General features: G+C 37.0%; 1 protein-coding gene across 1 annotated transcript in view; it reads left to right on the top strand.

Moving 5' to 3' along the window:
- The window catches only part of ror1 (receptor tyrosine kinase like orphan receptor 1), a 114,295-nt gene that overhangs the window by 55,654 nt on the left and 41,487 nt on the right, over positions 1-17,154 (top strand). The window lies entirely within an intron of this gene.

Raw genomic sequence — 17,154 nt, 5'->3', positions numbered from 1 at the left:
ACATGTTTTTGGATTGGGAGAAAATCCCATGCATGCACGAAGAGTTATTTCCAACTAACTAAATGTAATTTAAAGCAGAAGATTTTGCAACTTTGTCTCCATCTAGTCACAAGTTGTGGAAGCTAGTGGATTAATATAGCTGTATTTGTTTTTCAGCAATGACTTAAACTTTTATAACACGTCTATACATCTTTTATAACAGCTCAGACCCACAGCGTCCTCATAGTTGGCCTATTTCTCTGCACTTGACAATTTAAATAATACCCTGTTTGGAAAATAAAGCCTCTCATGGGTCTTGCCAACTGGGAAACTCCAGTCTTTTTTAATTATGAAGTTCAGCCCTACAGTTTAATTCATTTTGCGACACTTGGTCAGATGATGTAATTAAGAGTCTGTCATGTGTCAGGGGACCCTTCTTATTATACAAATATTTGTGCTAAATTGAAAACCGTCATAGTCTCAGTTTGTTGGAACGTAATGTATGCGACTATGCTATTGTGTAAACCCGTTTCATCATTCCTCACCGGTCCCTGTGGTCACTTTACAACTGAAACTGTTGCACAGAATAACTGTGACCGTTTTGTCTAATGGTGGAGACCAGGCTGTTGTCAGCCTGTAAAAGTTTAGGAGGCCTGCGTTTACAGGCCTGTACTGAGAGTTGGGACTGTCTTACAGGAAGCAGCAGTCAGGGCTTGTTGCTGTCACACCTCACTACATGAGGAAAAATGAGAAAACCCACAGAGTCTGTCTGTTCCAGAACAGTTTGGTGGTGTTTATGCATGCATCCATGCAAGAATGCAGTTATTGTGGAGAACGAGAAAAAAGTTGTATGAAATATGATGTTTGACGGTAGCAGCGGGGAACTAATGAGGGCACACTCTGTGTGTTGCAATCGGGTCAAAGAATCTTATTAGTGACATTAACAGCTTTGCATGTATTCTATGGCAGTGGTCCCCTATCCTTTTCAGACCACGAACCGGTTTAATGTCACACAGAGTTTTATTTATTCATTTTTTTACCTTCCAGTTTCCATTAACTTTCAAGGGTTAAGTTTATCTTCATCCTTTATTTGTACACTAGATTTTTGGAAACATTCAATTTTGCCTTAACCCATGACTCTTGAAGATAAAAATCGGAGACTAACTTCAGTCTCATCCAACTTTTAAGGTGCGATGGACAAATAAAAAAGTAAAAGACAAAGAAAAACCTCACTAATACTGGTATTTTCTAAATATAAAAATAAAAATCGTGAATCCACTATTTGAGCAACTTTATTAGCAACGTCTTCGTAACATTAGACAACCGATTGCCAATTTTATGCAGATCGGGCTTGGTCTTTGGGAACAAATGTCGCTATAAATCCATATTTTGAGTGAAAGCTCCTGGTTTTTTTTTGTTAAATGTTGCTTTCTTTTTTTTTTGAAGTTGAAATATGTCTTCGCCAACCGCTAAATATGACCAGTTTAGCAGTCGGTGCAGTCGCTTTAGGAAAGTAGCAGATGTATTTTTGACACTTGACTGAGCGACTTGACATGCATCAAGAATGAGTCGGATGTGATGCGGGGAATCCAGTAGTTTTCAAAAAATAAAACTTCCTTTAGTAACAGATTATAGATAAAATTGAAAACATATAGGTCATGTTTTTTTTCTTTGTAGCCCGGTACCAACTGTCCCATTGACTGATTGTTAGGAACCACTGTTCTATGGCACCAAACTCTGCAAGTTTGTGTGCTATTTATATAGTCCAAGATAGTGGGGGAATACAAACCTTTTTTTGACACCTTGACATCTGGCTCTGTTGAAGAAACTCAAGTGCTTAAAGACAGGTTTATCTGACTTTGTTTCAACTAAACTAAGTATTCTGATCCTGCTGTGTTAAGGACTCTGTTTCCGACTTGTTCTAAACCTTCAAGTTTTCTGTCATGAGCACCACACATTCAATTTTGTTCGTCCGATTAAGTAAGCAAAGAAACGTGGTTGATCTTTCATATTTATCTAGCATTAAAAGGGTGAGGAACATTGCACACATAACATGGTATTAATTCCTTTTTCATAGAAAATAAAATAAAATTTAAGTATTACCCCAAACTTCAGTTCTCCTATAGTTGGGATTTCACAAAACAATGTTTTCATCATTACTGCAAATATATATTGTCTGTAGAGAATAAGTAGTAACAGGATGAACAATGCTTGAGCTGCAGAAGACATGAGTACTCTTCAAAGCCAAACAACAGGGTAACAAAATGTTAGTGTTATGCAATGTAATATATGTAAATGCCTAATGTTAATTAAGCATTAATCTAGCATAAAATCTTGATCTTGACCAGTGACCTGGTCTTTCTAATAATGCTTGCTAAACATTCTTGCTTCTTTGGTCAATCCGTTTTTGTGTGCTGGCTGTTAATGGTGTGAGACCGACATGATTATTATGACTGTTTCCCAGCTCTGGTCAGTACCAAGCCTGGCCCCCTGATGTTATTTTCTCTCCCTTAGAGGGCAGTCATTAAAGGACTTGTGAGTTGTCTCAAACTTAAATAAACAAGAGGCTTAGGAACACAAGCTCAACACCAAAACAGGTATGTGGTTCAGGGGCTGCAGTGTAAATGTCTTATAATGCAAAGAGGCATGGAAAATGATCCTGCTGAGCCTCTGCTGAGGACAGCAGTCTCCTTTAGTTTTGTTTGCTTAATCTTATTTGCAGAAAAAAATTTTTGTCCTGTCCTAGTCATTTTATCCCTTTGATGGTCCTAAAAGAGGAAAGATTTCTGCACGTTTACCTTAAAATCTAGCTAAACCTTCACAGTAAAAGTCATTCCCAAGGCTTATCGTTAGGTTTTTACTTTTAATAGTAGTAAAAAGCAATAGAATGTTTGACTCTTCCTTTTAGCCCTAAAAATAAGATGAAAATTAAAGCTGACAGCCAAGGTATACAATGCCCTTTAATGTGCTGGATTCTGGATTTATCAACAGAAATGCCATTACAGATGGTGAAAAGTAAATAAAATGTGTGCATGCAAAGAAAATCTGTGGATGAATGCTTAGGAAATCATATGTTTGCATGAGTAAATGGAACGGTCCTTTTGGAAGCCTCTGCTCTGAGAGTTCCTAGCTGTGGCTTCCGTCCTTGTGCTATGAATCACTGCTTTGCATCGCTAGGATTTCATAGAAGGTAAAATGTGCTGAGTGAAATGTCCAATAAAAAAAATGGAAGATTTCTCTCTAGAGGATGATTCTGCAGAGAAGGAAGGCACAGCAGACACACAAAGGTGTCTGGAGAACCATGTAATATAATAGAGATGAGATTCCTTCTGACAGCCGTGCTGCTGCCCTACAACTAACTGCTCTTTTTTTAAATGTACTTTACAGTGAGTGGTTTTTCTCCTTTACTTATGCTTTTTATATAAACAGTCATGTCTCCCTTTTTCATTGGCAGAAATAACTGTTTGTAAATTCACATTAAATCTGTCTTGCTTGTGTTGAAGTGACCCAGACATTGGGCGTTACAACACTTGGGTGCTGATGTGGAAATGTTTGGGGGGAAAGAAAGTCCTGTCTGCCTAAGACATTGCAAAGCAAATATTACGCACCATTAAGAAGCTTCTCATCAAATAATTCCCTTTATAATTGACATCACTTCATCACCTCTCTCGGTTGAAGACGACTAAAGAAAACTTGGCCCCCAGAATATACTTAAAGTAAACATTTTTGGAAAGACACTGAGTTACCAGGAGACAGAATGACACACAAACTCAGCAACATAATGTGTGTTTAAACACGTGATGAAAAAAATGCAAGTTTGAAAAATGAACTTGATATTTGCCACAGTGTTTCTGCTAAACTTTACTTTATTACTTTTTGGCAGTGTTGTTTTTGGGACAGATTCTAGCAGATCGAGCCAAGAAAGGACAGAACAGAGGAGTTATATGCTGTGGATAGGGGAAAAGTCTCCTGGGGAGAACAGGAATTTCAGTTTGCTGCCTTCATTCAGTCCTTGCACAAGGGTTATTGGTTTTGCTGTTTGGAGAAGAGTACAGGTTATCTGCAAAAAAAAATGTTTTTGGTCTTTCTAACATGCTATAATGGCATTTTTTTATCATGATGGAGGACACGTATATATTCAGAAAGGTCATCTTAAAATTGCGTTTCTGAGTAGTTCTTTAATCAGTGATTTAGGTTCTGTGGGCTACAAGCTCCTTGCTCCGCCCCATTCTGATGCACCCACTTGCAGGCAAATGTACGTCTTCATTTTCTTCGTTCAAGCAGGCATCTGCCTCAAAACAGTACAGTTAGATAGCTGCAATATTGTTTGCCATTTTTGTTGCACCGCCAATGTTAGGTTGGGGGTGTGAGGGGCTGTAAGCTAGCAAGAAAGTGTGAAAGGATGATGGGAAGTAAGGTTAGACTTACTCAGCGCCAGCCCCACCCACAACTCAGAGCCGAATGCTGATGAACTCCTGCTGCTCTGCAGAAACTATGTCCTAGAAAATGACACAGGTTTTTAGATTTTGGCTGAAATCAGCATAATTGTAATTAAAACACCACTGGAAACACTTTGAAAATATCAAAAAATGATTGGAGTGGGATTTTACTATTTACCTATATGTGCTCTTAAGATGTGCACTTGCCTGTATTTCTTTTTACCATAGAAAGTTTCTAATCTTTTATGAAAGAGCTCTAAACAGTCCTTCTTGTCTTAGAAAAGTAATTTGATCAACTTCTCTCATTTACTTCCTAAATGTCCTTTACCACTATCCTGTTCTTGTTGGGCCTCTCTAGTGTCTGTTCATGCTGTGTTTCTGCTTTGGTTGCCGTCAAAGTTCTCTACAAATGTTAGAAACCTTCAAAGAGGGGGGGGGGGGTCATCAAAGGCTGACCACCACCCCCTTCTCCTCCTCCTGTCATCTCAGTGCATCACTTCTTCTGAGTCTTTCCCTCTCTGCAGTTGTTCCTCCCTTCATGTGCAACTGATTAGCTGACAGGGCTGAACAAAAACACAGCCTTTTTTTTCCAGGCAGCAGGAACACTCAGAAATCTTGTGAATTTACGGCAGGGATGACTTTTAATATCCAAAATGGTTTGGTGTCACTTTAGAAAGCCTTCATGCTGTCTGCCAACACCACCTAGATTACTCTCTTTGGTTCCTTTAGCCTCCCTACTTGTCTGTTTTTGTGGATTCTCCTCTCACATAATCTCCCCATCTTCATTTTTTCCAGTGATCATCAACCCAATTTTCCTTTCCTCCCCTTCTCTTATAGACATAAAGGATGACACAAACCTCCATTCATGGTTTGAGTGATTGCTCTTTTTCTGGCCAGCTGTCTTGTTTCACTGTCACTCTGTTTCTAATGAAAGGTCAGACAGTCAGCTCTCATACAGTTACTTCTTTATAGGCAATGGTACTGTCCTCAGCTCTGAAAGAAGCCAGCTTTTATCTATGCAGTGACCTTGAAAAATTGATGATTGTGGTTCTCAGGTAATGAAAACCCCGAAATTCAGAATCTCATTAAAAAAAATGTCAATGTCTGCGCATGATAAAAGTAAATTGAGTATGAATGACCACAGCCATGAGAAGATTGTGGAGAAGCATCATGCATCAACAGCCACAACACAGATAAATACTAGACAAAGAATACAAATGTCCTTGTTTAAATGCACTTCTGAACAAGAGAAAAAGTCAGAAGCGTTTTAAGTCCCCTAAAGAGAACAAGAACTAAACATGGTGCAAAGTTTTCCTTTCTGAGGAAAGTAAAGTTAGAAGATTACAGTTCCAGTGTATAAAAACAATGTCAATATGAGTGTGAAAGCTGTTGTGTCGCAACAAAGCCACAAAGTTGATGAGCTCGTTGACGTGCTTGTCTTGTCCGCCTCGTGTGTTTTTATTATCTACAGATCATAATTTGGCCAAAATTGTGCTTCATAAACTAAAAAGCTGCAAGAACAGTCTGACAGTTCTTTAATTACATGCATGATGGATAAAAATCAAACAAAAAGCTTCTATTATGTACCGATCATGACATAGATTACATGTTTTCATTCAAATTTCTAAAACTCTGCATACAAAATGCACTGTATTTTTACGAATAGAAGCCACTCTGGAGTATAGGTCGCAGCAGCCAGAAAATGCATAAAAAGAATTTTTAAAAAATCATATATAATTCACACTGGAGTAAAGGTCACTCTTTTAGGAGAAGAGTGCAACGCCTCTATACAAATCCGCCTAGCTCGGCGGGATGCTGCGTTCACTCCAACCGCGATTTCACACTTAAAATTTGTGTCTGCTGCCTCTTTTTTTGACACGAGTCAAATTCGATGATCAATGCATGTCCAAAAAACTAGACGCTCCCTTTGCATGTGGGAAAAGTCAAATTTTTAGCCTCATTGCTCCATGGAAGCATCAACTATATATCTCATTTGCAATGAACAGGAGATACGGATGATGGTGAGAGATCAGGTTCATTTATTTTGAAGAGCTCTACAAGCATATCAGTAAGTCAGTCTCCATGTCTGGGTTCACAAGATCATTCAGGTTTTTTTTTTTTTGTGAGGTTTACCTTTTTCTTCTTCTTCTGCGCTGCTGTCAGTAGCAAATGCTGATAAACCTACAGTGCCCTCTACTTATTAGTGGGAAACAACCGCTAAAGAGCAACCGGTTTTAGTGGAAAAATAACGACTACATGAGACAATATTTACCTTTTAAAAAATCACATATAACTCCAGAATATAAGTCCCTCCCAAGGCCAAACTATGCAAACTTATACTCAGAAAAATACGGTATATATGGATTTTGTGGCTTGTTTGGCCTGTAGAGGTAAGTTCTCTGCATGTGTGTGAAGACTCTGATGCAAATTTTAACACACAACATATCCACGCTGCTCCCACAAGGGTCTGGGTAGAGTTTTGGCTGGAGCTGTTAGTTGGTTTAATGTGACATATAAACTGTTTTCAGTTTAATTGTGTGCAGCTTCATCTCCACATGTGGAAACAATACTGTGATTAAGCAGTTTATTCCAGCGAACTTAGTAAATGGGTCTTGAGGATGACAAGAAAACTGAAAGTTTTGACTTCACACATTATACTTTGGGGTATTTGCTGCAGTGGATGAAGCTGTTTTGCTAGAGAATATGCTGCTGAATTTCCGCCTTAAGAACTGCTATAATTGGGTTTTTGGAGCATTGTAGTATATTATTTCCTGTTATGTTTTTAGAGTATGTTTTGTCTTGATCATTTTTGTTAAAAATTGCCCTCCGTTTCTTTTTAATCCTTGTTCTAAAATCCTAGCTAAGAGCTTGAGAATGCGCATGTATGTTGCGGCAGATGTTTTCCAAAATGAACATAAAATATTTCACAGTTAATTTAATTTTTTTTCTTTGCGCTTTACGAAGTTGTTGCTTAAAGTAAATGATCATCATTCCATGCCTCTTTACAACAATAAAAAAGAAACAAAAAAACAAACCCAGAAACCATATCTTATTCTATTTTCCCCCACAAATCAGGGACTCTTTGTGTTGGAGTCTGGTGATTGTCAGCAGTGGCTGCTCAGTTCAAAGACTTCATGCCATATAATAACAGGCACGCAGATGGAGCTAACGGAGCCCATCAACCAGATGTGAACTATGACACACTGCAGTGTCTGTGCTGTCTGCAGCCTGCAGCTATACAACACTGCATGACCTGAATGTGGAAAATGTTTAATTGATGTTGTTTCTCTGCTTTATTTCAAAGAACTTAAAGCCTTTTTGTCCCTTTTGATTTTTTTTGCCGATTTCAGTTTTGTACCCAAAAGATTCCGTTTGTTGCTTCCAAACTTTTTCAAAAATATGTACATCAAAGACTTGGAGACATTTTAGGTACTTCAGCCTTTTTTAAAAGCACATTTACTGCTGTGCGCCTCAGATGAGTGCACACTGAATAGTCCAGCAGCCTCTGTTTGCCTTTTGAGGAGAAGGGAGGACTGTTTATGTTTGCCTGAACCAGACCTAAACACTTTGTGGTTTTAGTGCTTTGAAAAGGATGCAGGACACAGCGTAATATGTAGGAAAGACTTTGTGTGCGATATATCCGTTGCTTGTGGTGCTCACATGAAAAAAGGGAGATTCCTGTAGAGGTAAGGGACTAAACAAAGACTATAAATGGAAAACCAAAACATAGATCATAGTAAAATTTAATAAGAATATTAAACAAAAGCAGGGACAAGAACAACACATTTCCTTATTTTCACAAAATCTATTTGATAATCTGTTCATTCTCTGTTTTGCTCTGCTCGCCCTTCTCTGCTCAGTTGTTGTTTCACTAAGGAATGCTTCACTGAATGAGGCATTTGATCTTAGTGCAGGTTTGACCTTAAGATGGAAAGAGAGAAGGAGGAGGGTTTTAGAGCTGCATGTGTGCACAATTACACCAGTGAGAAGGCAGAGTAATTCATTGCTTCACTCAGCAACTGGTGGACTTAACTAATCAAGGCCAGAGCAGGCCAGACTGCTGCCAGTTGTAACACACAGACACTTCACAAGCATGGACTCTGTCAGACGCTCACACAGCTCACCACATTTGAGGGCTTACACAGCCAACATTTTCTGACTTCACTCTTTCTCATTCTCTCCTCAGCAGGAGCTTAAAACCAACTGTAAATTCAGATTTCATAGTCTGTGTCCTCAATAATAAATCATTTTGGTTTTGATTTTCTTTTTGTCTCTCAGAGTAAAACTCTTGGTTTCCAGCTTTATAAGTATGTCATAAAACAACTTTCACATGATCATTTGATAGATTTGATTAGTTTGAAAAAATATTCAGAAATCTTTTTCATTTTTTTTCCTAGAATAAAAATCAAATGGAAGTTTAGACTCAGCTATCGGCTATGCAAAGACCCCCTTTCACTGACATTTCTGTTTTTATAAGGTGCTGCACTCACTAATACATGCCACCTTAAAACATACTGACTCACACTTTGAGGCCTCTGGAAATACATTCTGTTAAAAAGGTTTTATTTAAAGGACAAAATAGTTTAAAATCATCTTCAGAAATCGTAAAAGAATAAATGCTTTAACAAGGAATTTCTTCTCTGTGCGTTGTTATCATTGGCAGCTTCACCCAAAATTAACATGCCTGAGAAGGCAGCGTGCACCTTCCATGCATAGCAGCCATTTTTGTGCTAGCCTGCCAAACATTTGTTTTTAGTGATGAGTTAATAACTGACTTTAAAGCGGCCACTTTGATTTACGTAAATACATGCAGATTTGGCTAAATTTGTCTTTAGAGGCATTTCTAATACGACCCAATGAATTAAATATTTGCATCACAGAAGATACTGATCCTCTGATCTTTAAATTCCCACTCCAATTGTCATTTGATCTATTATAAAAGCATTCCCAGTGGTCTTTTAATAATGATTAGGCTGCTTTTATCCACAATTTTTTTTTAAAAAGTGTTGTTTTCTAGGACATAGTTTCTGCAGAGCAGTTCATCAGAAATTCGCCTCTGAGTTGTGGGAAACACTGTGCATGGAGTTAGCCTCTGATTTCCCATCATCCCTTTGTTTACACTCTGTCACGCTAGCTTAGAGTCCCTTACAACCCCAAGCTAACATTACCAGTGCAATTAAAATGACGAGCAGTATCAGAGCTATCCAGCTGTACAGTTTTAAGCCAGATGTCAGCTCAGATGAGAAAAATGTAAATTTTAATGGATCTATTTGACTACAAGTGGACAAACGGAATGAAGCAGAGCAGTGATACTTTGGGCTGCACATTTCACTTGCCTCATCATAAAGTAGAGCTTTTCATTTGTTCCTGTTTCATATCAATTTTAACAAAGAAATACTCCAAAATAAAGTTTTAATCTTCAATTCTAGTCCTCCATTATGAGAAAAATGCTTAAAAAAAACGTTATTTTTTTACGTCATTTTCATTGAAGTGGGTTTTTAAGCAAGAGATCTCCTGCTTTTTCAAATATTGCTTTCAAAACATTTTAAATTTGGAGTTGATTTAATTTGAGACTCAAAAATCTACTATTAGTAAAAAAAAAAAAAATGGAGTGGACTGGGGCCACGTTTGACAGTTTCAACGCGTTTATTGTTCATGCTCTCCTATTGTGGAACGTGTTTGCTGTGTTACAACAAGCAAGCCTGGACTTGCATGCTCATAGAAGTCCCTCCAATAGATTGCAATACTATTACAACAGACAGAACGACTGAAATGTCAATAAATTGTGATGAGACTGGTCTAATGGATGTGAGTCAAAGAGCAGAAAATGTACCATGACCTTTGTATAATGTAGTCCAGTAAGACGGATTTAACAGTCTGGCAACCAGGAATATCTTCACAGAAGATGAGTCAATGGATGACTTAATGCAATAAACATGTTCATGTCTGTACTACTACTTTAACCTCTCTTTGTTTCTTCTCTGGGGGACTGTTACCTTGCATCACCTGGGCGGAATGTGATCAGTCATGAGTTTGTTTTCATGGAGTAGACTGTGTTTAGAAAAACAGGCAACAGTGCAGAACAAGGCGTGTTCATCCCTCCCCACAGACATGCAGGCAAATGAACTGAAAATTACAACAAGCTCGCAGAACACAAGCAAGAATGCTAGAAAAACCTGCCACAACAGACAAAGTCCACTAACTCGCCCCACATGTTCATGCACATCCAACAGAATCTTCGTAAACCCCACCTTTTCTTTTGCAGGAACATTTCTACCAAAGCAAATGGGGTTTTTGCTATCATGCATGTTGAAGCTTAAGTAGTGCGTTAATATTCTTCCAATTGGGTTTATGTTAGTTTGGTGCATTATATTTACATGTACATATATATAAAATATTGTTTAGAATAGCTTTTGAATCAAATGACAAATTTGAAAAAAATAAATGACTTTACCAGAAGAATTCAGAGCAATAATTGCTTCAGTCAAGCATAGGGAACGCTGTCTGTACCGTGCATTTTTTCTAATTTAGTTTTGTTGCTTGCACGCATTCACTACTGTTATTTCTGGTACAATTAATAAAGACTGTTGACACAACTATGTTGTAATGTAGGCCTATATAAATGAAACTGAATTGAACTGAATACGTTTAACATTTCTATTTTTTCTGTTCTATAATCATTTTTAAATGGACCAGGTTACTTTTAGTCATATTCTTTCTTCTGGCACTAAAGATTGGCTAAAAGATAATCAGAAACTATGGAGTTTGTTTTGTCTAACGCAAGATTGTGTTTCATTAAACCACATTCTGTTTTGTCTTGTCTGCTTTAATCCACTTTTTTTAGGCCTAGATTATCTAATCTTTTCACACAACTTCCCACAAAATGAGCTTTATCTTGTTTTTTTTCTATGATGCAAGCTTAGTGGTTTTATCTTATTCTCGCTGATGTCAAATCTCACTCACACGGCTGCTTCCTTCTTTCTCTGAAGGTGCTTGTGTCTTTCTTATGATGGTATATTTTAGAAAAGACAATTAATTATAATTTTCAATATGAGTGTGAGAAAGAAAACCTAATAACTCATACATGGAACTATTAAAGTAAAAGTTTCACTTAAAAAACAAGCTATTTAAAAGCTTTTTTAAAGATAACATCCCCAACGAACATGTTCCTTCTTTATTCCATCTTTTATAGTTTTGGAGAAGAGCAAATGTAGTCCGAGCTATCCTTAAAAATTATATTCACATTGAAATGCCATCTATTTATTTTCATAACTATGATTTTCTGTTGTTTTTGAATTCTTAATCAAGTTGGCACGTGTGACTCTTCCTTTTTTGTGAAATTAAAGATGTTTTTTATTTCTCTGTCATCATTCGGTCAACCTTATTTGCCAACTTCCAAATCTATCCAAACTAAGGGAGTAACGTTGGACTCTTATTTTCATAACCTATTTATAGGAGAGATTTTTTTGGCGAAGCTTCGTCATGATTGACAGGGAAACTTAATGGAAATGCTCTCGGTTTTCTGTGAGGTGGCAGGGCTCCATCTCCAATGTGAGACTGCAAAGCCAAAGAAGCCTAACAGGATGCATTTACTGAGGGAATATCACTTGCAAGCTTGACACTCTCCCTCTACTTTTATCTCATCATTTTTGTTTCGGCAGGCCATCTCCCCACCTTTTTTATTCCCTCTAAACTTCTTCACTTTATAGTTTGTTCTCTGATTTTTATTTTTTATTTTTTTTTGCTGCCCCGGTCATGCTTTGTCTCTGGCATGCAGTCATATTCTTTGTGGCTGAGTGTATACTTAAGCATCAGCCAGTTGGAGCTGACTCAGTCATAAACGGATGGAGACGTGACTTCTCATACCCACTTTCCCAGAAATGTTTTAGTAATAATCTGACGGGTTTATTGGTCAATTTCAGGCTGTTGAAAAGTGGCAAGAGTTCTCAATCCTAGTTTTTTTTAAAACAAAATATGAAACATTTAGCACAGATATTAGTCTTATTTTTTTCATTTTTGTAAAAAGGAAATTAGTATTTGCTCTCTAATGAAATTTGAATTTTAAAGTGTCTATTGAATTGTTTTAAAAGATCCTATTTATAGATTATAGCTTTTGTGCTAGTTCTGGTTACTTTGACTTGCTTAAAATGTGATGTTAATCGAAAAAAAAGTTCTTAATTAGGTATTTTTTGGTTCTTCTCTATGTAATCCTACATGCATGTTGTGCTTTCGTGCACAAAATTATCTGATAGATGAAAAATAAATTCAGACGTTAAGGGCTTAAAGTCAGCAGCCTTATCTGTTTTCCAGATTTCAAATGTTGTATCTTCTCTTTCTAAACATTTTACTCTAAAAGTTTTTAAGAAAGCTAGCTTTGAAGTAATTGCACCCAAACTCCAGCACAGGACAGTTTGGCCTCAATCATACTTTTTATTTAGGAGAATAAATGTACAAATGCACTAAATTCGAGTGACATCATGATAGGCTGTTCTGTCTATTCAACATAAGCTGTAGCACAGTTAAATTGTTTGACAAACTAGTATTCAGGTGTGATGACTCTATACACATTCCACAGGCAGGAGAACATCCAGAAGATGACCTCTGCAGATTATGTCTGATTACCTCTGGACAGAACCCGTCTCCTTGGAAGCGATCGGGTTTTCCAGGGAGCTGAGGGCTTGCACTCCTGCACACTTGCACCAGACCTGTCAGGTGAAAACAGATGGTCTGCACAGTTGGTGGTAACATACTAGTGCGCATTCCTCACCAGTATGCTTGCACCGCTGGTAACCAGATCCGAGGGGAGCCCCACCCCAAAATGGACCAACCAGTCCTTTTAGAGGGGTGCCTCCCAGGAACAGCAGGGGCTCGTGTGGAAGTTGACTGTACATATGTGACAACTGAATGACGTCAATTAATTACAATTTCTGTCAAAGAAAACAGACAAATATGTATAAAATATGGTGGAATAATATAAAAATTTATGAGGCAGTAAACTTTCCAGCGAACTCGAGATGGAATCTTTCAGAATCTACTTTAAAAGGATTGGTTTTTCAGTGAATGGTAAAGTTTGTTTTCAAAAGCTACCTTTAGAGTTGAAAATGATCCTATACCGACATTGCTGGCTTGAGTAACGGGTTTTTTTTTTGCACGTAAAATCACTCTGAATAAAGCCAAAATATTCAAATTGTTTAAATCTGGTTGAACTTCATATTTCTCCAAAAGGTTACGATCCTACAGCAAACAACCATAGATCCTCAACTCTACTTCACTTTTATCTACTGCAACTGTGCTGCCGAGATATTTTCACTTCCTGGTGTGAACTTCTAATTTTAGAAGACTGACTGTACAGTTGCAGTCCTGTTGCAGTTTTACTGGTTGGAACTTGTGTTTCAGATAATATGGCAAAAAGATACCTTAGACTTTGGATGTTAAAATTTAAGATGGAGGGGAAAAAAAATGGCTTTATTTGGTTTCCATTTGCCACCTAACGGTGGTTGAGTTAAACATCTTGAGCAGGTCATATTTTTTAACTTATACACGGTTTATCTTTCTTTCCATACTTTTCACTATGGAAGTCAACGATGCTTTTGAGTGGATAAAGTTTAAAATTCTAGAACTCTGTACTTGATATGATTTAGAAAATGTAACTTTTTTATGGTAACTGAGATGACATTTATGCTGTTTTGCTTTAATATAACGTTATATTTATGTATTTGTGACTGCACATCCAAAAGTATTTGTAGTATTTTAGATTACACTTAAGACTACATTCTAATTCAACCATATGGTGGTCCCTGAATAAACTTAAAGATTTCCTTTCATGTTAGGGAAAAACTTTTGTAAGTTGAGCTTCTGAGCTCCCCTTCCCCTCACACTCACACAAGCCTGTGCTCTTATAAGGTTACAAAGAAAGCTATGGAAGGGTGGATGTTTGTGTGTGAGCTAGTAGTTCCTGTGTTCTTTGGTCCATGATGTCCACAGGTGATTGGTCCAGGACTGAGCCTTCTATTATTCCTATTTTTACTTTAACTGACTTCAAAACAAAACAAACAACAAAGATGAAGGTATTTTTTGTAATAGTTGTCACTTTTCTTAATGGTCTTCCCTTGTTTTACTCAGCCCTTTATTACTCCTCTACAAATTGGATTTCTTTTTTTCCATGACACAGTGACTGTGATTTTCCACTTATTTTTCAGTTATACCAGTAATTCTCTACTGCTGTTTAAATCGTTCACATTACTTTAAACATTACTTGCTTTATCTGAGTTTTTCTTTTCATTTATTGAATAGAAAAGCGATTTATGTAAATACATTTTTCTCTTATGTTTATTTTTAATATGTCTTTCATCTATTTAGGGCAGAAATGTTGCACTGTTTAATAATTTGGTTAACCATTCTCCAGATGAACCTACAACTATAAAACTAGTTCACTTTTCCAGCTAATAGAAATGGCAAAAGACCTTGGAAGAGGCCCTAAAAAAAGAGTGGGGGAGTTCATACATCAGTCTCACTTCCCATCAACCACCCTGGCTCAACACACTCACACCCCTTGCACCATATAACAGAAGCATATACAGTGCAGAAAAATGAGAAGATTTCGGATTTTGTTACACTTTATTCTTTTCTGGTTCTTTACTCTTTCTTGACTTGATTTCTTACAATCTTTTCTGTCTTCAAGTATAAAGCTGTGCTCTAATTCCCATGTGCCTTTGTCACAATAACGTCACAGTAGCTTCTAAGAGCTTTAAATCGTTCTTCTCATGTAAAGATTTAGGGTCTGGCCTCTATAAAAGGTATCTTAATTTATGTTGTTTACATAAATAACAACATGTAAGGAGACATTCTTTAAGTTTATGTTTATTGAAACTTAGCATTTTCGCCTGGGTAAGTATTGAAATAGGTTCATTTTTTGAACATGAATTCAACTTAGTTTTCCATTTCCATTTAACTGCCCATTTTTTAAGCTAAGTGAAATAACTAAGTGTTTTGCAGCATAAGCAACATTTATTTAATATCCCGTTTTTCTTCCTGGATACTTTTCTAATTATAAAATATGTTATTGTTTTAAGCCTGTATAGCACTTTGCTTTACTGTTGTATGGAAATTGACTTGTAAATAACGTTTGATTTGATTTAATTGGATTTATCAAGGAAAAGCCAGCTCTGAAAATGTGAAGGACACTCAAAAGGGGACACAAAAATGTTTCTTGTTTTTGGGATACAGCGCCAAAAATGATCATGATACCCATCAGAGAATGAATTAGTAGATGACAGTTTTTGTTAATAGAGACTACCGGTATTTAAAGCTAACAAGAAATACCATGCAGATTTTTTAAATGTGTGGGACATAATCCACCAGATTTAATTGATGAAACTGAAAATAGCATCTAAAAAAGAATATTTGAGGTTTTATTAGGGTGGATTAATTCATACAAGTATTGTGGTGTGTTGTTGCTTGTTTCATTTAATGTATGTACTTCTTAACTTAACACTTTTGTAGGTCCAACTTCCCCCTTACTCAGGATATGACAACCTGCAGAGATTATATAATATCAAGTCATAACTATGTAGAATCATGACACTCTTAGAGATTTTTTTCTGTCTTACCTTTTGAAGGTTGATTCTCCAAGTTAAACTTTTAGCTTTTACGTACTTGCACAGCGATTCTTCTGGGATAAAGGAGACCAGTGTTTGCTTTAATCATGAGTTGATTCATCAATTGCAGTGGTAGGTTTGTCTGATTGGAAGATTGCAGGTTCCACTCCCACCTTGCACGCCCATGTGTCGAAGTATCCTTGAGCAAGACAATGAACCCCCACCTTACCTCTGCTGGAAGGTTGGCACCAGTTTTTAGCAGCAGAGCCACCATCAGTGGGTTTGTGAGTGTGACTTTGAGCCTTAGAGGAAGGTAGAAAAGTGCTACACAAGTATACACCGTTTACCATTTTACCCATAGAAATATAACCAAAATCTCCTCGTTTACATATTTTTTGAAGAACTGACAAAGGTTTCTGAAATCCCAAAATTCAGTGAATATACTGTGTAATCTTCAGAAATAATAATAAATAATGGACAATAACTAAGGTTGACATCCTTCTGCTGCTGTGAAACACAAGAAAGCTAATCTCAAAATTGCTCTGCTTTTCAATCCAGATTTTCTTGATAATCATCTCAATGAAAGGCAGCAGATGTGACCTCATTAGAGAGGGAATAAAGTGGAAAGAGATTTTTTTCCAGTTCATAACAATTTCTATAAAAAATCCTATTTAATTTGTGAACAATGTAGTGATCTAGGCCTCCACCGTGTTGTTCGTATAATCTTCAACGTAATATGGTCTTCGGTCTTAAACTTCTCCTCAACCTTGTCTCGTTATTTTCCCCATTTCCAGCTGTAACCACTTGAAGTCTAACCTGGCTACACTGAACCAATTCTTTTAGTAAAAACCATTGAGCTGCAACATCCCCTTTTTTATTCTTTAAACAAAGAAACAACAGACTTCTTAGAGTCCATCACCAATAAACAGTCAATTCACTTTGAGTCTTGAAGTTCTTGTAAAGCTCTTTCATGTTGGAGGCCTCTTCAAACAAACCGGTGCATGTGTTTCAGTCCCATTCAGCAGCAAAACTAGTAAAAGAAATTAAAAAAAAAAAGCTGCTGGCATGTCAAAAGTAAAATTAATCCCATCGTCACAAGACACTGGAAACCTTCAACCTGCTGTTGTGAGCTAGTTGTA

The sequence above is a fragment of the Oryzias latipes genome, chromosome 4 (genome assembly GCF_002234675.1).
Source record: "Oryzias latipes chromosome 4, ASM223467v1".
Classification (NCBI taxonomy): domain Eukaryota; kingdom Metazoa; phylum Chordata; class Actinopteri; order Beloniformes; family Adrianichthyidae; genus Oryzias; species Oryzias latipes.
The sequence above is the reverse complement of the archived record's forward strand: the minus strand, read 5'-3'. Positions and strand labels throughout refer to the sequence as shown.